The sequence below is a fragment of the Protopterus annectens genome, chromosome 4.part0 (assembly GCF_019279795.1).
Source record: "Protopterus annectens isolate FY-2018-M chromosome 4.part0, PAN1.0, whole genome shotgun sequence".
Lineage (NCBI taxonomy): Eukaryota > Metazoa > Chordata > Ceratodontiformes > Protopteridae > Protopterus > Protopterus annectens.
The window spans coordinates 982,000,640-982,016,740 of NC_056733.1; the positions used below are offsets into that span (position 1 = coordinate 982,000,640).

General features: G+C 41.2%; 1 long non-coding RNA gene across 1 annotated transcript in view; it reads left to right on the forward strand.

Annotated features, from left to right (window-relative positions):
• The window catches only part of LOC122799709, a 94,785-nt gene continuing 78,684 nt past the window's right edge, over positions 1 to 16,101 (forward strand). Inside the window, exon 1 of the long non-coding RNA XR_006364495.1 lies at positions 1 to 74. This is a non-coding gene — a long non-coding RNA (uncharacterized LOC122799709). The remainder of the gene's footprint in view (positions 75 to 16,101) is intronic.

The window sequence follows — 16,101 nt, forward strand, 5'->3', positions numbered from 1 at the left end:
GATCTGTATTTGGCTTCTTATGAAAGTGAAAGCCCAGAGAATCAACCTGAAAAGGACAGGTGGAAATCCTTAAGGTAAGAATGTCTACCATTGACACTAAAGTATAAGTAAGGTGTCCTCCCCTGTTTTTGGAATCACAGAAAAGTCTGTATAGTGTTCTGTATGGCAATTAACTGTGCATTACCTCTTCTGTATCGCATTGTGCTGCATAAATCAGATGTTAAAACAAAAAATTTTTGTGGTGCTTGAAACTAAATGCTTAATTGCAAACATCATCCCCTTTGATTTTATTTCACTGTTACGGCCTCTTTAATTTTGTAGTTCATGAAAAGCACATGACAAAACTAATGGTTTGAAGTGTGCTGCTCTGTGTCTGACTGTTGCCATAGAAAATAATTGTCCTTATGTTGGATGACCCATTTGTTCATTTAGTCCTGAAAGCTGATATCTCCTGTAACTAAATAAGTTAAACTTCACTTTGTCCTCTTGTTTCACCCATAAGTCTGCCTATAGAGATGCCATGTACTGCCTTCTAAGCAATGCCATGGGCAGTTCCACTCCACATATAATGTACTGATACAGCACTAGTTAATTTAATTTAGTGTTAATAACATGGTAAAAGTGCTGTCATTTGAGCACTGTACCATAACGTACAGGAGTGGTAGTGGCATTTGAGCACTGTACCATAACGTACAGGAGTGGTAGTGGCATTTGAGCACTGTACCATAATGTACAGGAGTGGTAGTGACATTTGAGCACTGTACCATAATGTACAGGAGTGGTAGTGGCATTTGAGTACTGTACCATAACGTACAGGAGTGGTAGTGGCATTTGAGCACTGTACCATAACGTACAGGAGTGGTAGTGGCATTTGAGCACTGTACCATAACGTACAGGAGTGGTAGTGGCATTTGAGCACTGTACCATAATGTACAGGAGTGGTAGTGGCATTTGAGCACTGTACCATAACGTACAGGAGTGGTAGTGGCATTTGAGCACTGTACCATAACGTACAGGAGTGGTAGTGGCATTTGAGCACTGTACCATAACGTACAGGAGTGGTAGTGGCATTTGAGCACTGTACCATAACGTACAGGAGTGGTAGTGGCATTTGAGCACTGTACCATAATGTACAGGAGTGGTAGTGGCATTTGAGCACTGTACCATAACGTACAGGAGTGGTAGTGGCATTTGAGCACTGTACCATAACGTATAGGAGTGGTAGTGGCATTTGAGCACTGTACCATAGCATTACAGGAGTGGTAGTGGCATTTGAGCACTGTACCATAACGTACAGGAGTGGTAGTGGCATTTGAGCACTGTACCATAACGTACAGGAGTGGTAGTGGCATTTGAGCACTGTACCATAACGTACAGGAGTGGTAGCGGCATTTGAGCACTGTACCATAACGTACAGGAGTGGTAGTGGCATTTGCCCTCATTGGTGTAACCCAAGGGATGAGATGCTGCATGAGTGATGCAAGTAGGTATATGAGTGTGGGCTGCAGTTCATAGATTAGTACTAAGCTAACTCCCCTTGTGGGCCATTTGAAGCCTAGCCAATTACTCCATGTGAGAATCAAACCCTGTACCCTTTGTCTCTAAGGTACATACTTTAACCATTACGCCAACCTCCCAACCCTAGGTAAAGCATCAGTCGTACGTTATTATTGCTCTTGTACCTTAGTTTGTTAAATGTTGATTTAATTACTTGCATTCTTTAACAAAATATGTAATCGTGTACATTTGTGAGAACAGAACACTTGTTCTACAGATCATTTGTTTTTGTGATGGATTGGAATTGACATGCACATATTAATCCAGTTACATCTTTGGAGGTGAGACCTTTTGTGTAGTTGCAAACTGCTGTCATGGAAATGTTCCAGCAGTATAGCATATTTTATGTTTCAGACTGTGTTACTGTGTAAGTGAAACAGGAGGAATTCCTGTGTGACATATGATTTACCTGACTGGAACCCAAAATGAACATTAAATTTGTCCTCTTAGAAGTGCACAGTTGCTGCTGTGACAACAGTTTTCAGTAGCTATGTTTTCTTAAAACATATTTCCACCCAAATATCATGTTGGTTTTTTTTGCAAACAGTTACTTTCCTTCCATTTAATCTTACCGCTGCAGAGACGCATATAAATGTAATATGGCAGCACTCTGATTTCTGCAGAGATGCATATAAATGTAATACGGCAGCACTCTGATTTCTGCAGAGATGCATATAGATGTAATACGGTAGTACTCTGATTTCTGCAGAGATGCATATAAATGTAATACGGTAGCACTCTGATTTCTGCAGAGATGCATATAAATCTAATACGGTAGCACTCTGATTTCTGCAGAGATGCATATAAATGTAATATGGCAGCACTCTGATTTCTGCAGAGATGCATATAAATGTAATATGGTAGCACTCTGATTTCTGCAGAGATGCATATAAATGTAATATGGCAGCACTCTGATTTCTGCAGAGATGCATATAAATGTAATATGGTAGCACTCTGATTTCTGCAGAGATGCATATAAATGTAATATGGCAGCACTCTGATTTCTGCAGAGATGCATATAAATGTAATATGGCAGCACTCTGATTTCTGCAGAGATGCATATAAATGTAATATGGCAGCACTCTGATTTCTGCAGAGATGCATATAAATGTAATATGGCAGCACTCTGATTTCTGCAGAGATGCATATAAATGTAATATGGCAGCACTCTGATTTCTGCAGAGATGCATATAAATGTAATACGGTAGCACTCTGATTTCTGCAGAGATGCATATAAATGTAATATGGTAGCACTCTGATTTCTGCAGAGATGCATATAAATGTAATATGGCAGCACTCTGATTTCTGCAGAGACGCATATAAATGTAATATGGCAGCACTCTGATTTCTGCAGAGATGCATGTAAATGTAATATGGCAGCACTGATTTCTGCAGAGATGCATATAAATGTAATATGGCAGCACTCTGATTTCTGCAGAGATGCATATAAATGTAATATGGCAGCACTCTGATTTCTGCAGAGACGCATATAAATGTAATATGGCAGCACTCTGATTTCTGCAGAGATGCATATAAATGTAATATGGCAGCACTCTGATTTCTGCAGAGATGCATATAAATGTAATATGGCAGCACTCTGATTTCTGCAGAGATGCATATAAATGTAATATGGCAGCACTCTGATTTCTGCAGAGATGCATATAAATGTAATATGGCAGCACTCTGATTTCTGCAGAGATGCATATAAATGTAATATGGCAGCACTCTGATTTCTGCAGAGATGCATATAAATGTAATATGGCAGCACTCTGATTTCCGCTGAAAGCGGTTTGTTTATGTAATATGGTAGTACTCTGATTTCCGCTGAAAGCAGTTTGTTTATGTAATATGGTAGTACTCTGATTTCTGCTGAAAGCAGTTTGTTTATGTAATATGGCAGCACTCTGATTTCCGCTGAAAGCGGTTTGTTTATGTAATATGGTAGTACTCTGATTTCTGCTGAAAGCAGTTTGTTTATGTAATATGGCAGCACTCTGATTTCCGCTGAAAGCAGTTTGTTTATGTAATATGGTAGTACTCTGATTTCCGCTGAAAGCGGTTTGTTTATGTAATATGGTAGTACTCTGATTTCTGCTGAAAGCGGTTTGTTTATGTAATATGGTAGTACTCTGATTTCTGCTGAAAGCGGTTTGTTTATGTAATATGGCAGCACTCTGATTTCCGCTGAAAGCGGTTTGTTTATGTAATATGGTAGTACTCTGATTTCCGCTGAAAGCGGTTTGTTGATGTAATATGGTAGTACGTAGCAGTTTGTTTACGTGCCGCCCTTCCTTGAAATGTAGCGGTTTGTTTACGTGCCGCTCTTCCTTGAAACGTTGCATCATTATTATTTCTTGCCATTGTCTGGCATATTATCTGTGGCATCATAAACCCTTAGGAAGGTTAACCAGACATGTTACTGACTGATTAGAAAAGCAGTACATCTATTGTTCTTTGGATCTGAATGTAGTACTTTCATCTGTAAATTGCAGACTGTACCCCCCCGCCCCCCAGCTATGAAACATGTCTTGGAACTACAAATTCTAATCCAAGTAGAATCAACAGAACAAGATACTCTTTCAACCTAACATTCAAATGCAAGTTAAAATGCCTGCTAAGAGTGACAAAAATCGAAGGATGCAATTGTGAAATATAAACTAAACAGAAAAATAGGAAACTAAATACATTAATTGTAAACTAATGGTGAGATATTAATACAGGAAATGCCATTCTCACCACAGGGACTCCGTATCCCCATAAAAATGACATTAAGTGAGTGAAAAACTTGACTGCGAAATTAAATCACACAGCAAGACAGCCACACTAAGCCATTTAAAGTGTAACAAATTAGAAAAGTGATAAAGTACAGCTATGTAACTTGAACTTACCATAAGAGTAGATGTTCAAATGATCAGTGCTGCAGTAGCCTTAGCTATATGGGTTATATCCCATCAACGATATAACAGCCGGCCACCTTCCAAAGCTTCAGGGCACCTCCCACACTTCCAAACTGTCAAGCAGCTAGACCTGACCAAAAGACAAGTTTAATCTCCACACCCAAGCATAAAAAATACACCAAAAGGGGGTGTGTGGCATTACAGCAGTGATCCTTCGAACATCTACTGTTATAAAAAAACACACCAAAAGGGGGGGGGGTGGCATTACAGCACTGATCCTTCAAACATCTACTGTTATAGTAAGTTTAACTTACACAGCTGTACTGTGTTCATCATATTGATAACTGCTGCAGTTGCATTACCTATATACGTAATTACCTTCGCTGACCTTTGAGACTTGGAAGAAGAGTCCAGGAGCCCATGAAGAATAGTCCAGCAAAGCTTGATCTGTACCTAGAGAAGAAGTCAGACTTAGAGTACTTTGTAAAAGTATGTACACAAGACCGAATCGCAACTCGTAGTGCATTTCTAGAATCCACCCCTTTACAAAAAGCCTATATGAAGCCAACACCTTAGTAGAGTGGGCATAGACCCTGCCTAAAATAGATTTGATATGGTAACTGTAACAAAAGGTCGTAGTGTTAGACAACCACTTCGAAAGTATTTGATTTAGGTAGCTGTATAATTTTTATTTTTTTTTATTTTACATTTGTTGACCGGGCTAGTCTAGCTGGATACATGTCCATTTTCAGTAGAGGCCCGGGGAGAAAAGCTCCACAATAAAAATGGGTTAGTAAAATCAAGTGTTGTTATACATTCAAATAAGAAATATTATACAAAAATAGGTGTTACAGAGAAAAAAACTGGTTCATAAGTATTACTAGCAAAAATAATTTACAATACTGAAAATAAGCAAGCAAGAATATATAATTTTTTTTTAAATTAAGGGTGAATATAAAGGTTGATAAAATAGAAAGTTTTAGTCGGGGTTTGTAAAGGACAGAGCTAATGAGAATTAGCACAGGATTTAGCTGCTTCTTGAAGGTTCCAACACAAATACTATACTAACCTAGAAAAAGGTTTGAGGGGGTGAAAAGGGTAGAGGGAATAATAGTTTAGTCAGGGTTTGCACATGGACAGAGCAATTGAGACTTAAGCAGAGTTTTTAGCTGCTTCTTGAAAGTGGGTAGAGAAGTAATAGTGGTGAGTTGATAATTGATTAATTAGTTAATTACGCTGTGAATTTGTTATATAAGATGTCAGTGTGTTCGGTTTGTATAACTCCTTGAAAGCTGTTTGCCAAGGCACTAGAGTTTTTGTGTTTGCAATAAATTTTGTCCAGTAGCCTGTGGTCATTTAATAAACTATTTGGAAATGGTCTGTTTTGACAAGGGATGTTCCTTCTTCTTATCTTCACAAGAAATAAACAATTGAGCTAAAAGGTCTGAAAGATTTAGTTCTGTCAAGGTAGTACTTGAGTTGTCTGTGGACATCCAAGGTGCGGAGTGTCCTTTCTACCTAATTTCTAGGTTCAGGAAAGAAAATGGGGACAATGATAGTTTGGCTTAAAGTAAATTTGGATACCACTTTAAGCATAAAAGAAGGATTAGCTCTTAAATAAACCCTGTCCCTGCAGAAAATGACCTTGGTTGACTCACCATACCCATCTTGCAAAGGTCAGAGCAGTCAGTAAAATTGTTTTCCATTATAAGAACTTTAAGTCAGCCAGATTAGCTGGTTCACATGGTGAAAACGTTAGCCTCTGTAACACAAAATTAAGATCCTAAGGAGGGGCCACCAGTTTACTTGGAGGCCTCTTATGCAAAACTTCTTTCAAGAACGTTTTGAAGTGAGACTGCCTTGACAGAAGAGGATCCATGGGCAGACATGCCGAAATGGTCTTGATAGAGTAATAAGAAAGGCCGTACGATAGTAACTCAAACAAATACTTTAAACAGGAAACAGCCCTGAAATGGGTGCTGGTTATGTTACTGACACCAACTAGAAAACTTTTTTCATTTGCTAATGTATGATTTTCTAGTGCTCTGCTCTTATGGTTGGCCCCACTTTTCCTGTCAAAAAAAACCTCAGAAAACCAAGCATGCATCTTCTCCTCAATTTTTTTGGATAGGAGTAGTTTATTGGCTCTGGCTCAGTGTTTAATTCTGGCCATCAATCCTTCTTGTAAAGTATTTTCTGGTAAAAGAAAGATGGATTTCTTTTTTCCTGAAGAGATTCGGTATTCTGAAACTAAAAAGAAAGATGCAGGGACTGATTCAGTTTTTTTCCCCCAGATTTTTTATTCAGACTCTGGAGAGCTCAGTTTCTGATTCTCCCTGTGGGAGTTTCTCTTTCTCTGAGACTGTTGTAGGTTCATAGATTTGTACAAGGCTAACTGTGCTGATCAGCTGTTTTAAGCCTAGCCAATTGCCCCATGTGAGAATCAAACCCTGCACCTTGTGTTTCTGAGGTAAGCACCTTAACCATTACACCAACCTCCCACTTGTAGAATTGCTAGAAGTTTCCAGTGTTTTCAGTGGGAGAACATTAAGGTTTCTCAGTTCCTCAGAAAATACCATGAGTTGTTAAAGAAGGCTTTTCCAGAACCCACATCCATTGTTCCTGTTCTTTCTCCTTTAGAGTATGTGTGTTACTGCCTGCAACTTTCATGTAGATGTTCATCGTGCATACAGCTGCAGTCATTACAGATGGGTTATCCTGCTGTCAGGCAGGTCCTCGGTCGGCCGAATTCCAAAGTCTAGGTCCGGCGTCGGTTGCCGTCGCTTCTTCCCTGATGTCAGTGCGGCAGGGGTATAAAAGAGGCAGCCGACGCCATTTTCTTCAGTCTTTCTTGCCGCGCGGTGCCCGAAGCAGAAGCAGTTCGCAAGTGCCGGTCGGCCAGCTCCTGAGATTTACGAAAGTATTTTAGCCGAAGTCTTCTTTAAAGCTAAGTACCCCATTGGGGAAACTTTTGTTACCTCAGACCGATGTCAGACAAAGTTAATAATTGCATTTCTTGTGGGAAGCAAATACCGCATAAGGATTTCCATTCTTTCTGTATACCTTGCTTAGGGCCAGACCACGACGTCTCGGCCTGCCGTTTTTGTGCTAGGTTCAACAAGCGCACTGTTAAGCGCCGGGCGGAGTTCGCCCTTCATTATTTTGGCAAAAAATTTAATTATATCATGTCGTCGGATACACCGACACCAGTTTTAAGCAAAAGACGCAAAGACAAGGACCGACATCCGAGGTCTGCACCGAGTACTGAGACCACGCTTAGGCCGACTACCGGTTCTCCGGTTCTCAGCGAGGTGCCTACGCAGCCCCTGACTACCGATGAAACTATTTTACCGGTGACTTCAGTACCCGAGGTCGCAGGCTCCTCGGTCTCCATTCCCACTGCAGATACCGACGCCACTCTTGGCGGGGAAACTGAAAATTTAGTGAGGCCTGCCACTTCTGAAGGCATCTTCAGGCCTTCCACCTTCTCTATTAAATCCTTCACTAAATCTAAAGCTGCCATGAAAACTACAAAACAGGGTCCTCAGACCTCCTCTCAAGGCCCTATGCCTAAAAAGCAGATGCTTAAAATGGCTGAGGATTTCATAACTCTCATCAGGGGTTCTCAACCCCCCTCTGACAAAAGACCCAGATTGGAGGAAGACTACCCTTCCTCAGACCAGGCTTCTATTACCTCAGACCATTCTGAGGACGAGGATTATGCCTATTCCCCTTTTGAAGACTCTGATGCTGAGGAGTCTTTTCCCTTGGTCCCCCCCCCCCCCGAGGACTACTCTTTTGGGGAAACCCTGCATACATTGAGGGAGCACTTCCACTGGGAAGGCCAAGATTACTCAGATTCCAAGAAAAGGCTCAGGGAATTTCTACTGCTCCCCCAGCATAGGCCCCTGGCTGTCCCTCCTGTTTTAGATATTTTGGATGATGTGTACGCAGAAGCCAGTCTTAATCCAGATTCCTTACCTCCAGCCCCTGTTAAACCAGACAGATATTACCGGGTTCCTGATTCTCACCAGTTCCTTTATAAAAGCCATACTGCTGACCCAGAAACTATTTCACAGGGTACCAAGGGAATAAAGGCCTCTACTGCTAAATACCCTTTACCTTCAGAGAGAGATTCCAGAGCATTAGAAAGGTGGGGGGAAAAGGTGTATACATCTGCCACTTTAACCATGAGGGCATTAAACTGTCAATTTCATATGTTAAAGTACCAACAGTTTTTGTTATCTCAGCTGAAAAGCAAAATGACACAAACAGAACAACCAGATTTGAAAGAGTTGCAGGATTTGTTGCATGGAGCAGAGTAAGTGGGTAAACATACCTTGCAGTGTGGTTTTGATGCTTTAGAGGCCTCATGTAGAGCTGCTGTCACGGGGTCTGTTATACGTAGACATGCTTGGCTCAAAGAGCAAACCTTACCAGATCATGTCAAAGCAAAGTTATTAGATGCACCACTTCAAAAAGATGTATTGTTTGGTGATAAAGCTGAGGAGGTACTAAAGAAAATGGAGGAAAAAGCAAAATCTATGCAAACAGTGAAAGATTTCTTGCAGGTACAACCTCCACGCTTCAGCAGAAACTGGCCTTCAAAAAATTGGTCCTTTCCAACCACGGACAGACCTCAAAGGGTCAGATACAGACGCCCAAGGGGTAGAGGACAACCTCAAGGATCTTACAGAGCTAGACAGTGGCAAGCACCAGCCCCAAGAGGTGGAGAAGATAGATCACAGTCATTTAGAAAACAGACACAATGACTTCCCCCTATGCCTGCCAAACAAAGCTTTAATGGCAGCACCTTTGGGCGGAAAACTGGCATTATTTTCAAAAAACTGGCACATTGTTACAAAAGACAAATGGATTCTGGACATTGTAGACAGAGGCTACAGGTTCCACTTTCACACCCTTCCAAAAATGAGAGGCTTGCCAAACCTGCCACAAAATCAAAGGGCAGAGGCACAAAGACAAATTTCCACTCTCATGGATATGAAAGCGATTCAAGAGGTACCTGCAAAAGAGCAAGGTCAAGGTTTTTATTCCAGACTATTCCTGGTACCAAGGAAAGACAAAGATTGAAGACCCATCTTAGACCTATCCATCCTAAACACATATCTACAGGTCTCAAAATTCAAGATGCTCACTTTACAGCAGCTACTTCCCATGCTGGGCAAGGAGTCTTGGCTGGTAACATTGGACCTCAAGGAGGCATACCTGCATTTCCCTATCAGACAAGATTGCAGAAGATACCTCAGATTTCTTGCAGGTTCAACCCATTACCAATTCTCTGCATTGCCCTTTGACTTATCTACTGCACCCAGAGTGTTTACAAAATGCCTGGCATCAGTAATTGCCTTCTGCAGACAACAAGGAATACAAATCTAGCCATATTCTGAACGACTGCCTGATCCAAGCGGGCAGCAAGGACATTCTTTTGCAGCATCTGGCGTTTGTAATAAAACTGTTAAACTACCTGGGATACACAGTGAACAAAAAGAAATCAAAACTAATATCTTCTCAACAGATAATTTTCCTGGGTGCCAGCTTAAATACAACCACCCAGATGGACTACCTCACGCCAGACAAACAAGGGCAACTATCTCAATACTTCAACAAAATGGCAACTTTCACCAGACTAACTGCAAGGAAAGTCCTGCAGGCTCTGGGATTCATGGCATCTTGCATCCTACTAATACCATGTGCAAAGCTGCATATGAGGAAACTACAATGGTACCTAAAAAAATTATGATCTCAACACAGCCACAGCTTGGAAACAATTATACCACTCATTCCATGCCTTCAAAAGGAATTTTTGTGGTGGGCTCAAGCATGCCAAAGAAACTCAGGTCTCCCTTTCTGTGTACCTCAAGCAACTCAAATCATCACAACGGATGCCTCAGACTATGCCTGCGGAGCACACATGGCAGATCAGTGCATTCAGGGAAAATGGTCCCAAAAAGAGAAGCACCTACACATCAACCAGAAGGAGATGCAAGCCGTGCAAAATGCTCTTATGACCTTCAAAGACCTACTGCATCCAGGCCAGCTATTGATAAGGACAGACAACACCACAGTCAAGTGGTACATAAACAAACAGGGGGGAACTCATTCATACCCCCTGTGCAGGCAAGCCATGACCCTGTGGAACACAGCACTGGAATTACAAATTCAACTACAGGCACAATTCCTGCCAGGGAAGGAAAACACACTGGCAGACAACTTAAGCAGAAATATGACAGACCTACACGAATGGAAGTTGCATCCTCAAGTCTTCTCAAAGATAACTCAGGCATGGGGACAGCCAGACATAGATCTATTTGCTACCCACAGAAATTACCAGTTGGAAAAATTTTGCTCAAGGACCTATCATCCACAGGCCTGGAAAGTGGACGCACTCTCTTTCAATTGGACAACATTGACAGTCTATGCCTTCCTGCCTCTTCCTCTACCGACCAAAGTTCTATTAAAAGCCAGAGCAGAGAGGCCACAAATTATTCTCATTGCTCCAGACTGGCCACAACAACACTGGTATCCTCTCCTAAAGAGCCTGACACACTCCCCACCATGGATCCTACCTCTAGTCCCTCTTCTGTTGTCCCAGCACAACTACAAAACCCTTCACAGCCAGCTCAAAACCCTAAATCTAGCTGCATGGAGAATTCCTTAATTTCCCAACAGACTCTCATCTCCAAGGAGGTGCAGGATGTCATCTTGGAGGCCAGAAGATCCTCTACTAGAAAAGCCTACTCCGCCAAATGGAAACGATTTTGTTCCTGGAATCAAGAAAAGGGCCAGAATCCTTGGGTAATAAATATACCTCAAATTTTACAGTACCTAGCTGAGATGTTAACAGTGGCCTTTCCTTCTCCACCATCAAGATCCACGCTTCAGCCATTTCTGCACAATACAACACAGATCCTCCTTTATTCTCACATCCTCTATTAAGGCAGTTCCTCAGAGGGGCAAAAAATATAAAACCCCCCCGGAGACCACCAGTCCCAGCTTGGGACCTCAACTTCATATTGGAAAAGCTGACCCTGCCTCCCTTTGAGCCGGCTTCTTCAAAAGAGCTACAATACTTGTCATGGAAAACCGCCTTCCTTCTGGCCATTACCTCAGCACGCAGGGTTTCGGAACTACAGGCCCTCATGGCTGTGCAACCATTCGTCATTTTCCATCAGGACATAGTTTCCTTACGAACCAACCCTACCTTCATGCCAAAGGTAGTATCCAGTGGAGCTTTGAATCAGACTATTCATTTACCTACCTTTTATCCAAATCAACAGAACAAAGGGGAAAGACTACTACATTCCTTGGACATTCACAGACAACTTCGTTATTACTTGGACAGAACAAAGCCATTCAGGAAATCTGAGCAGCTCTTTGTGTCCTATGCTACAGGTGCTCAAGGAAAGGCTATTTCCAAACAGACAATTTCAAAATGGGTAGCCCACTGCATACACTTTTGTTATTCATTTCATGGAAAATCTGTGCCTGTATACATCAGATCCCACTCCATCAGGGCTACAGCTACCTCTGCAGCTTTCCTCAGGGGGGTCCCTACCAAGGACATTTTGGAAGCAGCTACTTGGAGTTCAGTGCACACTTTCTCTAAGCACTACCACATTCCACTATACTCAAAATCTAGAGCGGGCTTTGCCACAGCAGTCCTGCAGGGCATCCTCGCCCCTCCTAGTTCCACTTAGTGCCTACCACCCTTACTTAGCTTTGGGATTCTACCCATCTGTAATGACTACAGCTGTACGCACGATGAACATAGTACAGTTTTGTACCTACCATAAATGTAGATGTTCGAGTGCTCATACAGCTGCAGTCCAGGTTACCCTCCCTCCATCCCCTCTTAGGACAGGCCTTATGACAAACACCTTTTATCATACAACCTATTTGGGGTATTCTTTTATGGTGTATTTGCTTGCACCTACTGTTTTTGATTTATCTACATTGCATGTTTGCATAATATTATGTTTTGCCTTCCTTCTGGGGGCACCTGACATCTGGGGTAAGAAAAACTGAAGAAAATGGCGTCGGCTGCCTCTTTTATACCCCTGCCGCACTGACGTCAGGGAAGAAGCGCCGACAACCGACGCCGGACCTAGACTTTGGAATTCGGCCGACCGGGGACCCGCCTGACGGCAGGATAACCCATCTGTAATGACTGCAGCTGTATGAGCACTCGAACATCTACATTTATGGTAGGTACAAAACTGTACTTTGACCATCTACCCCTAAAAAGACAGATAGTATGTGTAAAGTTCCATGGTTTTTTAATTTTTTATACACTGTTTGCAAGCCTGACCCAGCAGCTATAGCTTTAGTTGATCCAACTGCTGCTAAGTATTTAATTCCAATCCTACTCTTTTTGATAAGGTTAGGAAAATTGATATGTACGGGAAAAAGTGCATACTTCTGCAACACTGATTTTCAGAATTTTGAAATGTTAGGCTCCTACGTTAGTTTCTTCTCAGAAGTTATGAAAGTATAAGGTATGTTTTATCTGCAGTTCCTTCTTGAGGAAAATCTGCTTTAAATAGGTTTCTTCTGTTGCACAGGTCACTGCTGATTGTTTACAATGTGAGTATGGCTCTGTTCATACCTCTTCCATGACTGTGGCCACTGGTACTCCTTTGAGGAGGTTTCCATTGTGGCAGTCATAGAACCTTCTAGATGTAAAAAATGAGAATCTGATGTCAATTTTCAATCTGTCCTTGACTGATGGGTTCAGATCCAAGGCGCTGAATCCGTCTCTGCCTCTTGTAAAAGCTTGTGGCATCTTGAGCTTCTCCCTTACCCACAGTGCACCCCCCCCCCATTACATCAGATCTCATTTGTCGCAGTTAGGTGAAAGACGTGGTTATTTCACTCTCTAGCTACTGGAATAGACAAGTGTCATTTTTGTGGTTTTTCTACTTTAAATTTTCTTAAGCTATCTTAAATTTCTCTACCTTTGTACTAGCATCCTGTAGTTTCAATCATTAGTATCTCTTCTCTGCCTTTTTCTATCTTCCTTACCTTCTACATTTAACATAGCCTTACTACCTTTGTAGGTAGTCCCTTTGTCTCCCCTTACTTGTTTAAAAAAAAAAATATATATATATATATATATATATATATATATCTATATATATATATATATATCTATATATATATATATATATATATATATATATATATAAATTCACACTTAAAAACTTCAGAGACATCTACTTCATAAGGAAAAAACACGCTGGAACGGAGGAGTTTAATTTACCGCTTTCATTCTTTAATATCAAAGAACTTAGTCAGAATTAAAAGATTACAGATATTTTTCTCAATTACGTATACATGGGGATTAGGTTTGAGATTTAAATAAAACTGGGACGTCCATGTACTTTCCAATTAACTTTCTGTGTGGAAACAATGAGCCAATGAATAGTTTGTAACCATTAGAAACAAAACAACTTTCATCATGAAATGCATAAACATGTCTTAGAAACATCATTGTCCAATGTATAGTGAGATTGCGTATTTAATATCAAATAGGAAAACAGTAGCCCAAAGGAAAATGCATAAACATAGGACAACCCAAATGACCAATTATGATGGACATGACAATGCATACCAATAATAATGTTCACAAAGTATAGACATTGGTTAAACTCTGTGGACCAGTGAAAAAGCTTAATAATGATTTTTAACCAGTAATGTTTCATGGGATATATTTGTGGTTATTGTCTCTGAAGTAGGAAATCCAGGGTGACTATATATGAAAACATTATTTATAATATATATAACATATATATATATATATATATATATATATATATATATATATATATATATATATATATATATAAATATATATATATATTATTTATAACATAAATATATATTCCAGCCTATCTTGACCTCGCCAAGGCTTTCGACACCATCCCCCATTCTGGAATTATAGCTAAACTCACTAAACTAGGTATAAATCCCTGCATCACAAGATGGGTTGCCAACTGGCTCACTGACAGATCCCACGCTGTAAAAGTTGCAGACTCCAAATCTGACGTCAAAGCAGTGACAAGTGGAGTACCACAGGGTTCCGTCCTGGGACCTCTCCTGTTTGGTATCTACTTCTCTGAAGTACAGGCTAACACAGAAGGCCTCTGGCTAACCAAGTTTGCAGATGACTGCAAACTAGGAGCCACAGTCAAGTCCCCAAATGATGTGGACATCCTACAGAAGGGCCTCGCTGAGACAGATGCCTGGTGTCAGAGCCATGGCCTCAAGCTCAATGCCAAAAAGTGCAGTGTCATCCCCTTTGGTAAAAACTCTGTACCCATGAACTACAACATAGGCAGCAATCTACTAAACACCGAATGTGTGATGAGACCTTGGGACCCAGGTGGACAGTAGTCTCTCCTTTGATAGTCACATCACCACAGTAGTCAGGAAGTCCTTCTACATGGCACATCTCATCATAAAAGGGTTCTCATCCAGGAAAAAAGAGGTCATTGTTCCCCTCTACTCGACACTCATTAAACCCATTATAGAGTATAACACCCCTTTTGGAATGTACATCACAAGACATCTGTAGCAGCTGGAAAGGCCACAGAAGTACCTCACAAAGAGGATTAATGGCCTCAAACAAATGCCCTACACTGACCACCTCAAAAAACTGCAGCTTTACTCCGTAGCATATCGCCTAGTCTGAGGTGATCTCTGCCTAACATATAAAGCTATGTCAAACCCAGAGCTGTTGGACATGCTACACCTAAGGAAATCCCAATCCCTCCGAGCTACACGCTCTAGGGACCTAAACCTTGTCACCACAATAAACAGGACATGCTGGAGGGATAGATTCCTGTCCCAGAGACTTCCCATACTTTGGAACAGGCTACCCATCTATGTCAAACAAAGTTCTTCATTAGTACTCTTCAAGAAAAATCTTGATGAGTGGATGGGAAATAGGAAATACACCCTGGGGATCACTTCTGTGGCTCTGCTCGGCAGTAGCACAGGAAAATAACTTTCTTGGGTGGCATAAGCCAGGGAACCTTGTTGGCTAGGTTTATGTAGGCCCTTGGGCCAATAGCCTAGTACCTACCTATGAACCAATTAGTATAATGCACTTTACCTTTGCCATTTCAAGGCACATTTATCATTAATACTTTTGTTGATATCTGGTGCAGAGTCTGCCCCCAAGCTTAGCTGCCACTTCAGTTCTTTTACTTCTAGTAGAGTGGCATAGTCCCCAAAAAATGGTTCCACTTGTTCAAGTATACAAAACTTGATCTTTGTGAATGAGTTGCATTAGGGAGGAATGTCTGGCTAATGCATTATATCCATCTGAAGCTCTGATCGCACCGTTGTGTTCCTTGATGCAATCTGATAATTTTCTGCAAGTGTTTCCACTGTATAAGCTTTGGCAGTACTGGCATACTGCTGCGTAAACCACATTGGGACTATGGCAGTCAAAATGACTGGAAAATGAGATTTTATAGTTATTGTGTGCAAATTTAAAAGAGGTGCCCACCATACTGTATTGGCAGCATACACACTTGCCGTACTGAAACATTCCTGGCGGGTCAGTTTTATTGGAAAGTTTGTTAAGTCGAAAGGCTGAGTCCTTATTTTCAAAAGTACATTG